Source organism: Pinus tabuliformis, chromosome 9, assembly GCF_031772625.1.
Source record: "Pinus tabuliformis cultivar Carrire ecotype Pingquan chromosome 9, CPIR1, whole genome shotgun sequence".
Taxonomy (NCBI): domain Eukaryota; kingdom Viridiplantae; phylum Streptophyta; class Pinopsida; order Pinales; family Pinaceae; genus Pinus; species Pinus tabuliformis.
The window spans coordinates 1,061,966,315-1,061,983,990 of record NC_142307.1 but is presented as its reverse complement, the minus strand read 5'-3'; the positions used below and the strand labels follow the sequence as shown (position 1 = coordinate 1,061,983,990).

At 47.1% G+C, this 17,676-nt stretch overlaps 2 non-coding genes and 1 pseudogene across 2 annotated transcripts; all 3 read left to right on the top strand.

Moving 5' to 3' along the window:
* Window positions 1-7,652: 7,652 nt before the first annotated feature.
* LOC149152411 (18S ribosomal RNA) lies at window positions 7,653-9,464 on the top strand (annotated as a pseudogene).
* A 2,714-nt stretch (window positions 9,465-12,178) lies between these two features.
* Window positions 12,179-12,332, top strand: LOC149152410 (5.8S ribosomal RNA). The gene has a single exon (XR_016263915.1). It is a non-coding gene; the product is annotated as a 5.8S ribosomal RNA (ribosomal RNA).
* A 247-nt stretch (window positions 12,333-12,579) lies between these two features.
* On the top strand, window positions 12,580-15,933 carry LOC149152409 (25S ribosomal RNA). Its single transcript, XR_016263925.1, has one exon. It is a non-coding gene; the product is annotated as a 25S ribosomal RNA (ribosomal RNA).
* The last annotated feature ends 1,743 nt before the right edge of the window (window positions 15,934-17,676 follow it).

Sequence of the window (17,676 nt, the reverse complement as noted above, 5' to 3'; positions counted from 1 at the left end):
GTTTAGGGACTTTGGATCCCTTAGATTATGGACATTTCATGCTTCATGCTGTAAGGCACAAAAATGTCTATAACATGATCACTCTTACAATCCACACTTAGCCAAATTTTCACTTCAGGCAACACCTTCATGCAACCTCACACGAACCGTTCAACCCGAATTCATTTCACCATCGGGCGGGTTCCTTTGTGCAGCCCTCTACCCAAGTTCACCCTCGAGTGGGCACCTTCGTGCACCCTCCACCCGAGTTCACCGTCATGTGGGCGCCTTGTTCATCCTCCACCCGAGTTCACCAATTGGTGGGTAGGTGCCTTCGCGTAGCCCTCCACCCACACTTACAACCGACGGGTGGGTGCCTCATGCAGCCCCTCACCCGTATCACCAGCTGTGGGTAGGCAGACCTTCGTGTGGACCTCCACCTGTGATACCAACCGCATTCACTCGGCGAGCACACCTTCATGCAGCCTGCCTACTGAACCCATTCACCCAGTGGACGCACCTTCGTGTGGTCTGCCTACCAAACTCACCCACACCTCCACCTGTGATACCAACCGCATTCACTCGGCGAGCACACCTTCATGCAGCCTGCCTACTGAACCCATTCACCCAGTGGACGCACCTTCGTGTGGTCTGCCTACCAAACTCACCCATTCACCAAACTTGTGCGACCTCCGTGTAGGTCTGCCCGACAGGCGGACGCATCCAAACCTGCGGTTTTGTCCCTCCTATGCCAGCTCCTCCACACTTCGACCTGCACCTCCTTCGCACCTCTTCATGGATGCTCGAGCTCGTATGATGATTGTGGATGATTTTTGAATTCCCTTCAGCCACCTCTCATCTACCTATGTATATGGATGTGAGGCGTGGTCGTGCCAACCGACCGACCTTCCTTCCATCATGCAGCCGACCTCCAACTTCACGTTTAGCTTGCCCATGAGGTGGGTTGGCCCGACCATCACATGGGACCGCCCCCTCATCTCACCCAACACTTCTCCAATGTTCAGTTAGCTTGTCGGTGACTCACCCATCTCGTCCTCACCGTATAAAAACACATATAAGACTCCTCCCATGCACTTTTTCACATCACACGCTCATTTCCTTAGCCGCAGCTCGCCAACTTCACACGGGATGTGTATCCTGCTGGTCGCACAGACTGCAGGTCCTTATAGGGCAGGTCAGGTTGGGTTGTGTTGTGTCATGTCATGTGAGGACAACCATGAAAGCTCGTTCAGTTCAGTCAGGTCGGGTCGTGTGAGGGTGCCCATGTAAACTAGTTCGGTTCTTGCTTTTCATGTGAAAAGTGGGCTAGTAATTGAGATGTTTGTTTGGTTCTGCTAAAGGATGGCCTTGGGTCATTTTTAGGCTGGCTAATTCTAATCTACTCTCCATCCCCACTCGGTAGCACATGAGTGGTAATGTTTTCCATGCTCGCCTTGGTTCCTCGGTTGGCTTTTCTTGTGAAAGGTGGGTTGGTAATTGAGTTGTTTTTTCAGGTTTGCCTGAAGAATGACCTTGGGTCATTTGTAGGGTGGTCGATTGTCATCTTCTCTCCATCCCCACTCAGTAGCACATGAGCGGTAATGTTGGCCATGCTCGTCCCGAGAGGCATATGTGAAAAATTCCCCTTCTGCTCTCTAAGTTCTTGGAGTGGTATGCGTTGTTCTGGTTGGCTCCCTAGCTCATCCTCGTCCCCTTGTGCCCATCCAAATGATACAAGTGACAGGTTTTCTTTTCGTGCAAAAGGTGGGTTGGTAATTGAGTTTTTTTTTGGGTTTTCCTAAAGGATGGCCTTGGGTCATTTGTAGGGTGGTCGATTTTCATCTTCTCTCCATCCCCACTTGGTAGCACATGAGTGGTAATGTTGGCCATGTTCGTCCTGGGAGGCATATGTGAACAATTTCCCTTCTACTCTCTAAGTTCTTGGAGTTGCATGGGTTGTTTTGATGTGGCTCCCTGGCTCGTCTTGGTCCCCTCGTGCCCATCCAAATGATACAAGTGATAGGTTTTCTTTTTGTGTGAAAGGTGGATTGCTAATTAAGTTGTTTTTTCAGGTTTGCCTAAAGGATGGCCTTGGGTCATTTGTTGGGTGGCTGATTTTTATCTTCTCTCCATCCCCACTTGGTAGCACATGAGCAATAATGTTGGCCATGCTTGTCCCCAGAGGAATATGTGAACAATTCCCCTTCTGCTATCCAAGTTCTTGGAGTTGTATGGGTTGTTGCAGTGTGGCTCCTGGAATCATCTTGGTCCCTCATGCCCCCATCCAAATGACACAAGTGATAGGTTTTATTTTCGTGTTAAAGGTGGGTCGGTAATTGAGTTGTTTTTTCATGTTTTCCTGAAGTATGGCATTGGGTCATTTGTAGGGTGGCCGATTTTCATCTTCTCTCCATCCCCACTCAGTAGCACATGAGCGGTAATGTTGGCCATGCTCACCCCAGGAGGCATATGTGAACAATTCCCCTTCTGCTCTCCAAGTTCTTGGATTTTTATGGGATGTTGTGGTGTGGCTCCTGGGCTCCTCCTAGTCCCTATGCCAATCCAAATGATACAAGTGATAGGTTTTCTTTCCATGTGAAAGGTGGGTTGGTAATTGAGTTGTTTTCTTTTAGGTTTCCGTGAAGGATGGCCTTGGGTCATTTTTAGGGTGGCCGATTTTCATCTTCTCTCCATCCTCACTCAGTAGCACTTGATATGTAAGGTTGGCCATGCTCGTCCTAGGAGGCATATTTGAACAATTCCCCTTTTTCTCTCCAAGTTCTTGGGGAGTTGTATGGATTGTTGTGGTGTGGCTCCTGAGCTCATCTTGGCCCACTCGTGCCCATCCAAATAATACAAGTGACAAGTTTTCTCTCTGTGTGAAAGGTGGGTTGGTAATTGAGTTGTTTTTTTGGGCTTACCTGAATGATGGCCTTGGGTCATTTGTAGGGTGGTCGATTTTCCTCTTCTCTCCATCCCCAGTCGATAGCACATGAGTGCTAATGTTGGTTGTGCTCCTCCCGGGAAGCATATGTGAACAATTCCCCTTCTGCTCTCTAATATATTGTAGTTGTATGGGTTGTTGTGGAGTGTCTCCTTGACTCCTCCTAGTCCCTTCATGCCCCTCCAAATGATACCAGTGACAGGTTTTCTTTTCGTGTAAAAGGTTGGCTGGTAATCGAGTTGTGTTTACGGGTTTGCCTAAATGATGGCCTTGGGTCATTTGTAGGGTGGCCAATTTTCATCTTCTCTCCATCCCCACTCAGTAGCACACGAGCGGTAATGTTCGTTGTGCTCGTCCCGGGAGGCATATGTGAACAATTCCCCTTATGCTCTCTAAGTTCTTAGAGTTTTATGGGTTGTTGTGGTGTGGCTCCCTGGCTCGTCCTGGTCCCCTCATGCCCATCCAAATGATACAAGTGACAGGTTTTCTTTTCGTGTGAAAGGTGGGTTGGTAATTGAGTTGTGTTTTTGGGTTTGCCTGAACGATGGCCTTGGGTCGTTTGTAGGGTGGCTGATTTTCATCTTCTCTCCATCCCCACTCGGTAGCACATGAGCAGTAATGTTGGTCATGCTCATCCTAGGAGGCATATGTGAACAATTCCCCTTCTACTCTCTAAGTTCTTGGAGTTGTATGGGTTGTTGTGGTGTGGCTCCTTGGCTTGTCCTAGTCCCTCATGCCCATCCAAATGATACAAGTGATAGGTTTTCTTTCCGTGTGAAAGGTGGGTTGGTAATTGAGTTGTTTTGTTGGGTTTTCCTGAATGATGACCTTGGGTCATTTGTAGGGTGGCCGATTTTCATCTTCTCTCCATCCCCACTCGGTAGCACATGAGCGGTAATGTTGGCCATGCTCATCCCCATCCCTCTTGCCCATCCAAACAATAAAAATGTTAAAAGTTTGCTCGAAGCTCCTTTGAGCCTTCATTGTTGTGGTCCCAGATGGAAGCCCCAAAACTCTGTCATGCCCATGTCACTATCATGCCCCTTAGTTGTTGTGAATAGAAAATTTTGATCCTCCCTATTTGGTGGGGAGGGTTGTGTCTTTCATGTGAAAAGTGGGTTGGTAATTGAGTTGGTTTTTAAGGTTTACCTCAAGAACCGCCTTGGGTCATTTGTAGGGTGGCCAATTTTCATCTTCTCTCCATACCCACTCAATAGCACATGAGCGATAATGTTGGCCATGCTTATCTTGGGAGGCACATGTGAACAATTCCCCTTCTGCTCTAAGTTCTTGGAGTTGTATGGGTTGTTGTGGTGTGGCTCCCTGTGATGGCTACTGTTGGAGAGGTAAATCCCCTCTACGGATAGAGGCGATCCCTACTAGCCCAGAATGGGTCTAGCAACAATCTGTCAATGCTACCATTCAAGTTCCTAATTGCAAATAAAAGGTAGGCAATGAAAACCTACTTGGATTCCAATGCTAATGTTTGATGAAGAGATGTCGCTCTCGCTCCTTCACTTTGGCCGGTCACAATCCTCCACGATCCTCGTGAATAGACACCTGCACACACAAAGAGAAACACAAACGAAAGCGTGAAATCTAATAAATGCAATTATACATCAGTCAGAAAGGAGATAACTCACATTAACCATTACAAAGACAAATGAGAGTGGAACCATAATAGTAGTCATCTATTATTAATCAATAACAGAGAAGAGTACAACCAAAGTTCTGACGTCGAATCCTTCTCAAGAGGGTCCAGCCAGCAAGTCTCTTAAGCATTCACCCTTAGAGGTAGATCTCCCAAGACAAAAACTCTCTCTCACACAAGTTCACAGAAGAAAGAAACACTTCACAACCTTCCTTAAGCTCTCTAGCAATCCCACACTTGTCACACCAACTACCTACTAGCAGCAGCACTCTAAGCACTATCAACTCCACACTATCAAAAACTAGCTGCTCATGGCAATGGTAGAGGCTTAAATAGGAGAAGGAGTCTCCATGAATGGTGGGAGGATAAGCTTATCTCCAAGGAAGGTGGCTCAAATGACGAAACAAACATGCCATAGAAGGGAGGGCAACATTTACAAGGCCAACAACCAGGTCTGGAGTCATCTGGAAGGCTGGCTGTTAGAACAAACTCGCCCAAACAAGATCAGCGTGGGTGTATAACTGCACTGGAGCACTGACATCGCATCTGAATAACAGAGAAGTTTGTGTCAGCGCGACTCAATATAAACATAGGATGCGCTGGATCATGAAATTCGACTAGCGCGGGAAACACGTGTGCTTCCGCGCTGGCAGCGCATTCAGTCTGTTATGGAGCGCCCATCAGTGCGGTTATTTGGACAAAAGTCGCGATGATAGTAAAACTTTGACAAAGTGGGTCATTTGGCAACATTAGAGAGAATGAGCATGATTAATTTGAACTCATGACACAGTAGGAAGACTGACAGGGAGACAGTGACAAATTACTGTGTAACAGCTACCCTCTTCGTTGTTCGGCTATTTATGGTGTCGGTTTCTTGTGCTTGTACTCTTTCTGTGTTTGCATTCTCAGTTGAGATGCATACATTTAAGAGGGACGTGGAAGGGTTTTGGTTGTAAACCACCTACCCTCCCTCTTGCTTGCTTTTTCCATCGGGTGATGTGAGGCGCTGTTCTCCTTATTGTAAAGTTAAGGGTTGGCATTCCTTTCAAAGTGCACATCATTCATGGTTGCATTGGCTTTGAGGTTTTGATAGATGTGTTGGCCCATATGTTTGATCGAGTGGTCAGCTTTTCCCTTGCATCTTGCGTGCGTGGCAGGCTTTTGCGGTTGGAAATGTTAAGTCACAATGTTTATGGGCATTTGTTGTTTCAATTGTGTATGCGCTTGTGGTCCAATGGGGAGGAGGCTTGCTACTATAGGCATCGATGGTGGGGGCTATCTGGAAGAAGGATTTCAAGGTGGAATGCTTTGACCTCCCTCCTTTGTGTGGAGGTGGCTGTAGGTGAAAATTATTCATTGTCTAGTTGGAAAAGATGTGGGAAATCTCCTAGGTTGCCTATAAGTAGGGTGCGTGGGGTGGGGAGCTGCCCAATCCCTCCTCCTATTTGGATATGTTCTTGTATTTTGTAGCGAGTCTCTTGATTTGCATTTATTTCCTTCCTTTTCCTTCACATGCGGTCAAGTGATCGAGGTCCACCATTTCTGCTCTCCGAGTGGACTCCTAGGTGGCCTCGTTGCATGTTAGGGAGGGTCGGGGGGAATTTCTGAGAGAGGTTGTGGGCTGGGATGGTATTGTTTTATTTCCTTCTATTTCCTTTGCATTAAGGCTACCACAAGAGATCTTGCAATCAAGGTCCATCGTTGCCGTTTTCTGGGTGGACTCCTAGGTAGCCACTGTGTGGGGAGGGGAGGTTTGGGAGGAATTTGTTGTTTCAATTGTGTATGCGCTCGTGGTCCAATGGGGAGGAGGCTTGCTACGTCAATGGTTAGGGCTATCTGGAAGAAGGATTTCAAGGTTGAATGCTTCAACCTCCCTCCTTTACGTGGAGGTGACCATAGGGGAAAATTATTCATTGTCTAGTTGGTAAAGCTGTGGGAAATCTCCTAGGTTGCTTGTACGTAGGGTGCATGGGGTACGGAGTTGCCCGATCCCTCCTCCTGTTTGGATATGTTCTTGTATTGTGTAGTGAGCCTCTTGATTTGCATTTATTTCCTTTTTCATCATGGTTGTCGCAGGCAGTCAAGTGATCGAGCTCCACCATTGCTTTTGTCTGGGTGGACTCCTAGGTGGCCTTGGTGCATGGCGGGGAGGGTCGAGGGGCATTTCTAAGAGAGGTTATGGGCTTGGTTGGTCTTGTTTTATTTCCTTCCGTTTCCTTTGCATTGAGGCTACTGCAGGTGATCATGTGATCGAGGTCCATCATTGCTGCTGTCTAGGTGGACTCCTAGGTGGCCTCTGTGTGAGGAGGGGAGGGTTGGGGGGCATTTCTAAGGGAAGTTGCGGGCTCAGTTTGTCTTGTGGTATTTCCTTCCCTTGCCTTTGTGTCGAGGCTGCTGTAGGTGATCATCCGATCAAGGTCCACTGTTGCTGCTATCTGGGTGGACTCCTAGGTGGCATCGGTGTGGGGTGGGGAGGTTTGTATGGCCTCTCTATGATAGGATTTGCAGTCGGTTGTCCTCATTTTATTTCCTTCCTTTTCCTTTGCATCGAGGCTGCCGCAGTGATCAGGAGATTGAGGTCCATCGTTGTTGCTATTCGGGTGGATTCCTAGGTGGCCTCAGGGTAAATCGGAGAGGTTTGGGGCTCATTTATAATATAGAGGTTGCGTGGTTGGTCATTCTCCATTTATTTCCTTTGGATTGAGGCTGCCATAGGTGATCAGGAGATCGAGGTCCACCATTGTTGCTGTCTGGGTGGACTCCTAGGTGGCCTCGGTGCGGGGCATGGAGGCCTTTGGAGGCATCATTTCTAAGGGAGTGGGTGAGTGATTGCTCGTTTTCTTGTTGGTTGGGCCGTGGCTGCAAACTCCGGAGTGGCCCTGGTGTGTTGTGGCTTGGCAGGTCTGCCCATTTGTTCGCCATGTCCTTGGCATGTTGCGTGTGCTTCCTTCTTGGGATGCAAGAGGTGCAAGGCATAAAAGTTTTACATGATATTTTGACATCTCTTTGACTTGATGGGTGTTCAGGTTGGCTCTTGGTAAGAGAGTGCCCAGAATGCCCTTTGAAGTGGGAGGGTGCTACCTGGTTGATCCTGCCAGTAGTCATATGCTTGTCTCAAAGATTAAGCCATGCATGTCTAAGTATGAACTAATTCAAACTGTGAAACTGCAGATGGCTCATTAAATCAGTTATAGTTTTTTTGATGGTACCATACTACTCGGATAACCATATTAATTCTAGAGCTAATACATGCACCAAGTCCTGACTCTTTGGAAGGGATGCATTTTTTAAATAAAAGGCCGGTGCAAGCTTGCTCACTTTTCTAGTGAATCGTGATAATCGATGGATCGCACAGCCCTTGTGCTGGTGATGCTTCATTCAAATTTCTACCCTATCAACTTTTGATGGTAGGAAAGAGGCCTACGATGGTGGTGACAGGTGATGGAGAATTAGGGTTCGATTTCGGAGAGGGAGTCTGAGAAATGGCTACCACATCCAAGGAAGGTAGTAGGCATGAAAATTACCCAATCCTGACATGTGGAGGTAGTGACAATAAATAACAATACTGGGCTCATCGAGTCTGGTAATTGGAATGAGTACAATCTAAATCCCTTAATGACGATCCATTGGAGGGCAAGTTTGGTGCCAGTAGCCGCGGTAATTCCAGCTCCAATAGCGTATACTTAAGTTTTTGCAGTTAAAAAGCTCGTAGTTGGATCTTGGGTCGTAAAGGTCGATCTGCCTACTCAGTGTGCACCTGCCCTTCCATCCCTTTTGTTAGCAGCGTGCTCCTGGCCTTAATTGGCTAGGTCGTGGCTCTGACACTGTTACTTTGAAAAAATTATAGTGCTCAAAGAAATCTTATGCTCTGAATACATTAGCATGAAATAACGTGATAGGAGTCTGGTCCTATTGTGTTGGCCTTCGGGATCAAAGTAATGATTAATAGGGACTGTTGGGGGCATTCGTATTTCATTGTCAGAGGTGAAATTCTTGGATTTATGAAAGATGGACCACTGCAAAAGCATTTCCCAAGGATGTTTTCAGTAATCAATAAAGAAAGTTGGGGGCTCGAAGATGATCAGATACCATCCTAGTCTCAACCATAAACGATGCTGACTAGGGATCGGCGGATGTTGTTCTAAGGACTCTGCCAGCACATTATGAGAAATTAGAGTGTTTGGGTTCTAGGGGGAGTATGGTCGCAAGGCTAAAATTTAAAGGAATTGATGGAAGGGCACCACTAGGAGTGGAGCCTGCGGCTTAATTTGACTCAACACGGGGAAACTTACCAAGTCCAGACATAGTAAGGATTGATAGATTGAGAGCTCTTTCCTCATTCTATGGGTGGTGGTGCATGGCTGTTCTTAGTTGGTGGAGTGATTTGTCTGGTTAATTCTGATAACGAACGAGACCTCAACATGCTAACTATCTATGTGGAGGTTCCCCTTCGCAGCTAGCTTCTTAGAGGGAATATGGCTGTTTAGGCCATGGAAGTTTGAGGCAATAACAGGTCTATAATGCCCTTAGATGTTTTGGGCCACACACATGCTACACTGATGTAGCCAACGCGTTTTTCTTCCTGGTTCGAGAGGATCGAGAAATCTTCTCAAATTACATCATGATGGGGATAGACCATTGCAATTATTGGTCTTCAACAAGGAATTCCTAGTAAGTGTGTGTCATCAACTCGTGTTGACTATGTCCCTTCCCTTTGTACACACTGCCCATCGCTCCTACCAATTGAATGATCAGGTGAAGTGTTCAGATTGCCTCGACGATGGTGGTTCGCCGCCATCGATGTCATGAGAAGTTCATTGAACCTTATCATTTAGAGGAACAAGAAGTCATAACAAGGGTACCATAGGTGAACCTGCGATACGATCACTGATAGCAGGGGTTTTCTTTTTTTGGTTCGAGTTGGTTGGGTTTCGATTGCAATGTGGGACAGTGTGGTTTGTCTCTAGGGGAGCGGGTTTGGTGTTTGGCAGGAACATTGTTGGTTGATTGTCTTGTGGTAACACTTGTTTTTTCGTGTGTGTGCCTGCAAGCCATGCTTGTGCTTGTCCCACCCATCATTTGTTTTTATTCCCCCAATGTGTTTCTGTAGGGGGTCGGAAGCTTGTTTCTTGGGAGCCCTTCCGATGATCTGTTCGGTTGGGCATGGTTGCTACAGTTGAGGTGCTTGGGAAATACGATGGATAAATTTAGACTCATTCGTAGTGGCAGTGCTCGGTCTTTTGTTCATTGGAAGGCATGGGCCAAGGGTGCGGGCTTCCATAGTTGGTTCTCTCGAAAAGGCGATGGTGGTTGATGTGTTGCTTGGGTGAGATTTTTTGCTGGTGGTTGGGTCAAGGGAGTGGTTGTGCGTGCACGTGGTAGCTCAAACCTTCCGTGATGGTATATTTTTAGGGTGGGGTCAGTATGGGATGGATGAAGAGTGGTTCAACCAGTTGGGCTGGCCACCCTAGTCCTCCCGACCATTCCTCGACATGCCCTCGCGGAAGGGCTAGTTGTCCAGGTAATGGAAAACCCCTCCCTTGGTCTAAGGTCCATCGAGATCACAATTTTCCCCGCCGATGGGCATGAGGGTGGCTATCTTATCTCCTACCTTTACCATCGAGGGAATTCCTTGTCCTCTAGTGAGCCACTCCCCTTCTAAGGGAAAAAGAAGTAGCGGGTTGTGTCTTTGTTCCTCCCTTTGGATTGTGGGTTTTTTGTGGGACTTGGTCATTTCTTTGTTTCATGGTGTGCACTTTGTGGACGTCCCTCTCTTTAGTGGCCTTGCACCATCGATGTATTTGTTGCCCCATGACTTTCTCTAGCATTGAGTGTCGGCCCGTGACAACTCCTCTTTGGAGTTTGATTCTTGACCCCCGTTGACTTTCTCGCTAGAAAGGTTGTTGGGTGTTTTGTACATGGAGGGGTGCAATATCAGGGTGGGTTTGTTATTAATAATCTATTTGTCTCTTGAAGCCTTGTGCTGGGTTGGGGGGTTGTTTACCTCTCAGTAACATGCTCCACACACTAGTCTCATCGCAGCCCTTGTCTTTTCTAGTGATCAAGTTTAGGTTGTGATTTATTTGCTTGGTTGTTGATTGTTGTTTGTTATGTTGTAAAGATAGAAAGGGTGTTGTGCCGTAATGTATGTGGGAGGGTGTGAAGAGGTGGGATTCTTTTTGAATGGGTGCCTTGTTTGATTTCTTTTTGGTTGGAAAACATCTACTCGGTGTGCTGTTGAGCTTCTCTCTTTTCTTAGGATCTTTGTTTCTTCGGTGTTGTTTTCTTCCCTTCTTCCTTTTGCTAATAACTTTATGGAGAAGAGGTGGGATTGTTGTGGATTGGTGTTTGGAAAGGACGAAAAGTAGTATGAGTTCCCAGGGTGGCCACCTTATTCCATCTCAATTGTTGTCCCCTGCAGTACCCATTTTTTGCAAAGGTATGGGGTTTAGGAAGCTTGTTCTCTATTTGAGCCTCACCTTGTGAGCCAGTAGCCATGTTTGATGTCTCTTTCTTTCATTTTGTTTTCTTCCCTACTTGCTTTTGGCCCCTAGCTTTACGAAGAAAAGGTGGGATTGCTGTGGATTGGTTTTCAAGAAGGGCGAAAATCAGTGCAAGTTTTGGGGGTGGCCACCCTATTCCTTCTCGATCATAGTCCCCTGAAATTCCCCCCTTTTTATGAAGGCACGGGGTTGGGGAAGCTTTTTCTCTATTTGAGCCTCCCCTTGTGAGCTGGTAGACACATTTGATATCTCTCTTTCTTTCATGTTGTTTTCTTCCCTTCTTCCTTTTGGCCCCTAGCCTTACGAAGAAAAGGTGGGATTTTTGTGGATTGGTGTTCGGGAAGGATGAAAAGTAGTGCGAGTTCCTAGGGTGGCCAACCTAGTCCTTCTCGATCGACATCCCCCGTAGTTCCCCCCTTTCTGCGAAGGCACAGGATTGGGAAACCTTGTTCTCTGTTTGAAGCCTCCCCTTGTGAGCTAGTAGCCACTTGATATCCCTTTCTTTCATGTTGTTTTCTTCCCTTCTTCCTTTTGGCCCCTAGCTTTATGGAGAAAAGGTGAAATTGTTGTGGATTGGTGTTCAGGAAGGACGAAATGCAGTGTGAGCTACTGGGGTGGCCACCCTAGTCCTTCTCGATCGTCGTCCCCTTCAATTCCGCCCTTTTTGTGAAGGCATGGTGCTTGGGAGGCTTGTGCTTTGTTTGAGCCTCCCCTTGTGAGACGGTAGCCACGTTTGATCTCTATTTCTTTCACCTTGTTTTCTTCCCTTCTTCCTTTCGATCCCTATCTTTATAGAGAAAAGGGGGAATTGTTGTGGACTAGTGTTCGGGAAGGATTAAAAGCAGTGCGAGCTCCTGGGGTGGCCACCCTAGTCCTTCTCGATTGTTGTTCCATGCATTTCCCCCCTTTTTGCAAGGGTGTGCGGATCGAGGAGATTGTTCTCTATTTGAGCCTCCTCTTGTGAGGAGGGTAGACACCTTTGTTTCTCTTTCTTTCATGCGTTTTTCCTCCTTTCCTCCTTTTGGCCCTTAGCCTTACATTTATTGTGGGGGTGTGCCCCTATTTAGTGTTGTGCCGAAGTTTTCAGTAATACGTGGAAACAACTCTCAACAACGAATATCTTGGCTCTTGTTATGATGAAAAATGTAGCAAAATGCGATACTTAATGTGAATTGCAGAATCCTGTGAATCATCGAGTTTTTGAATGCAATTTGTGCTCGAGGCCTCGGTCGAGGGCACTTCTATCTAGGCATCACATCCAATTCAAATGCGCTCCTTGCAATATGTTAGGGAGCAGCGGAGCTAGTCGTCTGTGTCCAATGTAGTGCGGTTGGCTGAAATACCTTGAGCGATGTTTCATGGCATGCGTCGGTGAGCGATGATCTTGTCCCCTTGGATGGGCAATCAGCATTAGCTGATGCGGGCTTTGTGTGGCATCGCTCGAACATGATTTACTCTCTCTTGTCCTCCCATTAGGTAGGGTGGATTTAGCTCCAACTTTGTGACCTCAGCTTAGGTGAGAACACCCGCTGAGCTTAAGCATATAATTAAGCAGAGGAAAGGAAACTGACACGGATTCCCCTAGTAGTGGCAAGCGAACTAGGAAGAGAAAGCATGAAAATTGGGTGGCAGTGTCACCTGAATTATATTCTGTAGAAGCATCCTCAGCAGTGGACCTGGGCCAAGTCCCTTGGAAGGGGGTGCCTGACAAGGTGACAGCCCCATCGGGCCAGGACCCTACCGCATCACAAGGCGTTGTCGGCAACTCAGGTTGTTTTGGGAATGTAGCCTTAATTGGGTGGTAAATTTCATCCAAGGCTAAATACGGGCCAGAGACTGATAGCAAACAAGTACCGTGAGGGAAAGATGGAAAGGACTTTGAAAAGAGAGTTAAAAAGTGCTTGAAATTACCAGGAAGGAAGTGGATGGAGGCTGTCGATGCGTCTCAGTCGGATGTAGAATGGCTTAGGCTAGTATGCCACTTGACTTCAAGTGAAAACCAACATGGACTACTGCATCGTCACAAGCGTGGGTGGATTACTTCATGTTGATTTACCATTGCAGTGGTCAATGAACAAAGCGTGTGCCCTTTTGGCGGGCCATGTGCACCTATTCACTCATGGTGTTGGTTGGTGGGCTTTCCGTTCGACCCGTCTTGAAACACGAACCAAGGAGTCTAACATGTGTGTGAGTCGGCAGGATTGAAAACCAGAGAGGCACCAGGAAGCTGACGAGTGATATCCCCTCTCTAGGGGGGTGCATCGTTGACTGACCTTGAGCTTATGTGAAGGGTTCAAGTGCGAGCACACCTTTTAGGACCCGGAAGATGGTGAAATATGCCTGAGCAGGGTGAAGCCAAAGGAAACTCTCGTGCAGGCTCGTAGCAATATTGACGTGCAAATTGTTCATCTGACTTGGGTATAGTGGTGAAAGACTAATCAAACCATCTAGTAGCTGGTTTCCTCCGAAGTTTCCCTCATGATACCTGCAGCTCACGCGCGAGTTTTATCAGGTAAAGCAAATGATTATAGGCATCGGAGACGTAATTCCCTTGACCTATTCTCAAACTTTAAATAGGTAAGAGGGTGTGGCTGCTCCATTAAGTCATGCCATGGAATTGAGAGCTCCAAGTGGGCCATATATGGTAAGCAGAACTGGCGATGTGAGATGAACCAAAATTCAAGTTACGGTGCCAAATTGCATGCTAACCTAGATCTCACAAAGGGTGTTGGTTGATTAAGACAACATGACGGGAAGTTGAAATCCGCTAAGGAGTGTGTAACAACTCACCTGCCAAATCAACTAGCCCTGAAAATGGATGGCACTGAAGCACACAACCTATACTTGACCGTCAGAGCAATTGCCTGGCTTCGATGAGTAGGATGACATGGGGGTCATTGAGAAGCCTCAGGCGTGAGCTTGGGTGGATCAGACCTCGGTGCAGAACTTGGTGGTAGTAGTAAATATTCAAATGAGAACTTTGAAGACTAAAGTGGGGAAAGGTTCCATGTGAACAACACTTGGACATGGGTTAGTTGATCCTAAGAGATGGGGAAGCCTTGTATCAAGGGTACACTCTGCACGAGTATCGAAAGGGAATTGGGTTAATATTCCCCAATCAATACATGGCAGCGGGTGACAACGTTTAGGAAATCTAGAGATGTCATCAGGGGCCTTGGGAAGAGTTATCTTTTCTTTTCAATATCTTTCCCACCCTGGAATCGGTTCACCAAGAGATAGGATCCAGCAGCTGGAAAATTTAGAGGACTGAGTACTGTTCATTCTCGGTCGTACTCATAACCGCATCAGGTCTCCAAGGTGAACAACCTCTAGTTAATAGAACAATGTAGGTAAGGGAAGTCGGTAAAACGGATCCGTAACTTCAAGAAAAGGATTGGCTCTACGGGTTGGGCCTAGGGGTCTGCGCCCTCAACTCGTGGGCTATCATTAGTTTTCTTGCACTGCTCTCGTGGCAAGGGCGGGCAGTCGCGTGTCGATTGGGCTACGAGCGTAGAATTCCCCCTGTCGGGGGCTTTTCCCTAGGTGTCGAACAGTCGACTCAGAACTGGTACGGACAAGGGGAATTCAACTGTTTAATTAAAACAAAGCATTGTGATGGTCCCTACAGATGTTGATGCAATGTTATTTCTACCCAGTGCTCTGAATATCAAAGTGAAGAAATTCAACCAAGCACAGGTAAAAGGCAGGAGTAACTATGACTCTCTTAAGGTAGTCAAATGCCTTGTCATCTAATTAGTGACACACATGAATGGATTAATGAGATTCACACTATCCCTATCTACTATCTAGAAAAACCACAGCCAAGGGAACAAACTTTCTAGAATCAGCAGGGAAAGAAGACCTTGTTGAACTTGACTCTAGTCTGACTTTGTGAAATGACTTGAGAGGTGTAGAATAAGTGGGAGCCGTTTTTAGTGCAAGTGAAATACCACTACTTTAACGTTATTTTACTTATTCCATGGGGTAGAGACGGGGCACTACCCCTATTTTTGGCCTTAAGGCATGTTTTGGTGGGTCAATCTAGGCAGAAGACATTGTCAAGTGGGGAGTTTGGCTAGGGTGGCACATCTGTTAAAAGATAACATAGGTGTCCTAAGATGAGCTCAACGAGAACAGAAATCTCATGTGGAACAAAAGGGTAAAAGCTCATTTGATTTTTATTTTCAATATGAATACAAACCGTGAAAGTGTGTCCTATCGATCCTTTAGATTTTTGGAATTTGAAGCTAGAGGTGTCAGAAAAGTTACGACAGGGATAACTGGTTTGTGGCAGCCAAGCATTCATAGCGACATTGCTTTTTGATCCTTCGATGTCGGCTCTTCATATCATTGTGAAGTAGAATTCACCAAGTGTTGGATTGTTCACCCACCAATAGGGAACATGAGATGGATTTAGACCATCGTGAGACAGGTTAGTTTTACCCAACTGATGAACTGCACCGCAATAGTAATTCAACTTAGTATGAGAGGAACCGTTGATTCCCACAATTAGTCATCGTACTTGGTTGAAAAGCCAGTAGCGCGAAGCTACCGTGTTTTGGATTATGACTGAACGCCTCTAGGTTAGAATCCATGCTAGAAGTGGCGCATGTCACTCTTCGACTGTATTTAGACCCACAGTAGGGGCATCACTTTGTCACCCCCACGGACCCGTGTCATTTGTAAACCGCAACCGTGAAAAATCTCGGTCGGGGTAGCTTTGAAGTTCAATTCCAAATGGTCGTTGACAAGAATCCTTTGCAGATGACTTAAATAAGTGACGAGGTGTTGTAAGTGGCAGAGTGGCCTTACTACCAGAATCCACTAAGATTCAACCCTTGGTCACCTCGATTCAGAGCTTCGCTCTTGTCACAAACAAATTCGGACAACCCTCCTGCTCTATCGCCTCTGCCTCTTCCTCTAGACGACAATTTTTTATTACTTGGGGGTGGAAAATTTGGGGTTTCCATGCCGCAATGGAAAAGGTGCCAAAGCTCAGGAAAATTAGGGTTTCCATGTCATGCTCCATCACCCGAAATTTTGGGGTTTCCATGTCGCGCCTCAGTTTACAAAACTTTGGGGTTTCCATGTCACGCCCCCGTACCCAAAATTTGGGGTTTCCACGTTGCGACAAAAAAGGATCTCAAGCATGGGAAAAATTAGGGTTTCCATGCCGCACCCTAGTGCCCAAAATTTGGGGTTTCCACCCAGCGCCTAAAATTTGGGGCTTCCATGTCGCACCAAAAATTTGGGGTTTCCACCCAGTGCCTAAAATTTGGGGGTTCCGCCCAATGCAAAAAAAAATTGGGGTTTCCATGTTGCACCCAAAATTTGGGGTTTCCACCCGGCGCCTAAAACTTGGGGCTTCCGCCTAGTGCAAAAAAATTGGGGTTTCCATGCTGCACCAAAAATTTGGGTTTTCCAAGTCGTGCCCCAACACCCAAGCCTAGGGAAACTTGGGGTTTCCATGTCATGCCACGACCGAAACCGACAGTGCCCAAGCCTGGGGAAACTTGGGGTTTCCATGTCGTACCCTAGCACCCAAGCCTAGGAAACGTGGGGTTTCAATGTCGTGCCACGATCGAAACCAGCGGCGCCCAAGCCTAGGGCAACTCAAGGTTCCATGTCTCACCTTAGCGCCCAAGCCTGGGAATATTGGGGTTTCCATGTCCCGCCCTTGATGGAACCACGGGTTTCCGCATTTTACGGAACAATGGAAATGTGAGGTTTTCAATAATGCCCCAACGCGGGGAACTTGGGGTTTCCATGACGATGCAAACCGACTCACAAGTCTCGAGAACTTGGGGTTTTTCAAAACCGCTGCCCAAGTATGGGGAACTCACGGTTTCCATGTTGCAGTGTAGCTAGAACCACCGACGGAAACCACCCAAGTCTGGGAAACATGGGGTTTCCACCTGAATCACCCTAGAGTCTATGGAACTTCGGATTTCCATGTCGTGGGGTGACGAAAAGCCGCCAAAGTCCAGGGAACTCAGGGTGTCCATTTCGCAGTGCGATGGAAACTGCTACCCAAGTCAGTGGACACACAGGGTTTCCATTTCGTGTCACAACAAAAATTTCTACCCAAGTCTGGGAAACGCGGGGTTCCCATGTCACTCATGCTGTGGCTAAAATTGTCGCCCAAGTATGGGGAGCTTTCGGTTTCCATGTCATCATGCCATAGGGAATGACTTCCCAAGTTTGGGGAGCTTCAGGTTTCCATGTCACGTGACAGGAAACGACTGCCCAAGTCTACCGAACACGGGGATTTCCATTCCATGGCATGATGGAATCCACCAAATTATGGGAAACTTGAGGTCTTCCATGTCCCGCCATGACAGAAACCACAACCTCGATGCAGGGAACTCAGGTTTCCATGCCATGGAATGACAGAGGACTGCCCAATTCCGTAGAACCCGGGGGCTTCTGTTTCATGGCATGAGGGAAACCGCCTAATTCTAGGAACCTCTAGGGTCTCCATCTCCTGCCCGGGCGAAAACTGCAGCCCCGGTACAGGGAAATTGGGTTTCCATGTCGCAACATGACAAAAATCGCTAAATTTTATGGAACTCATGGTTTCCATGTTGTGGAACGATGAA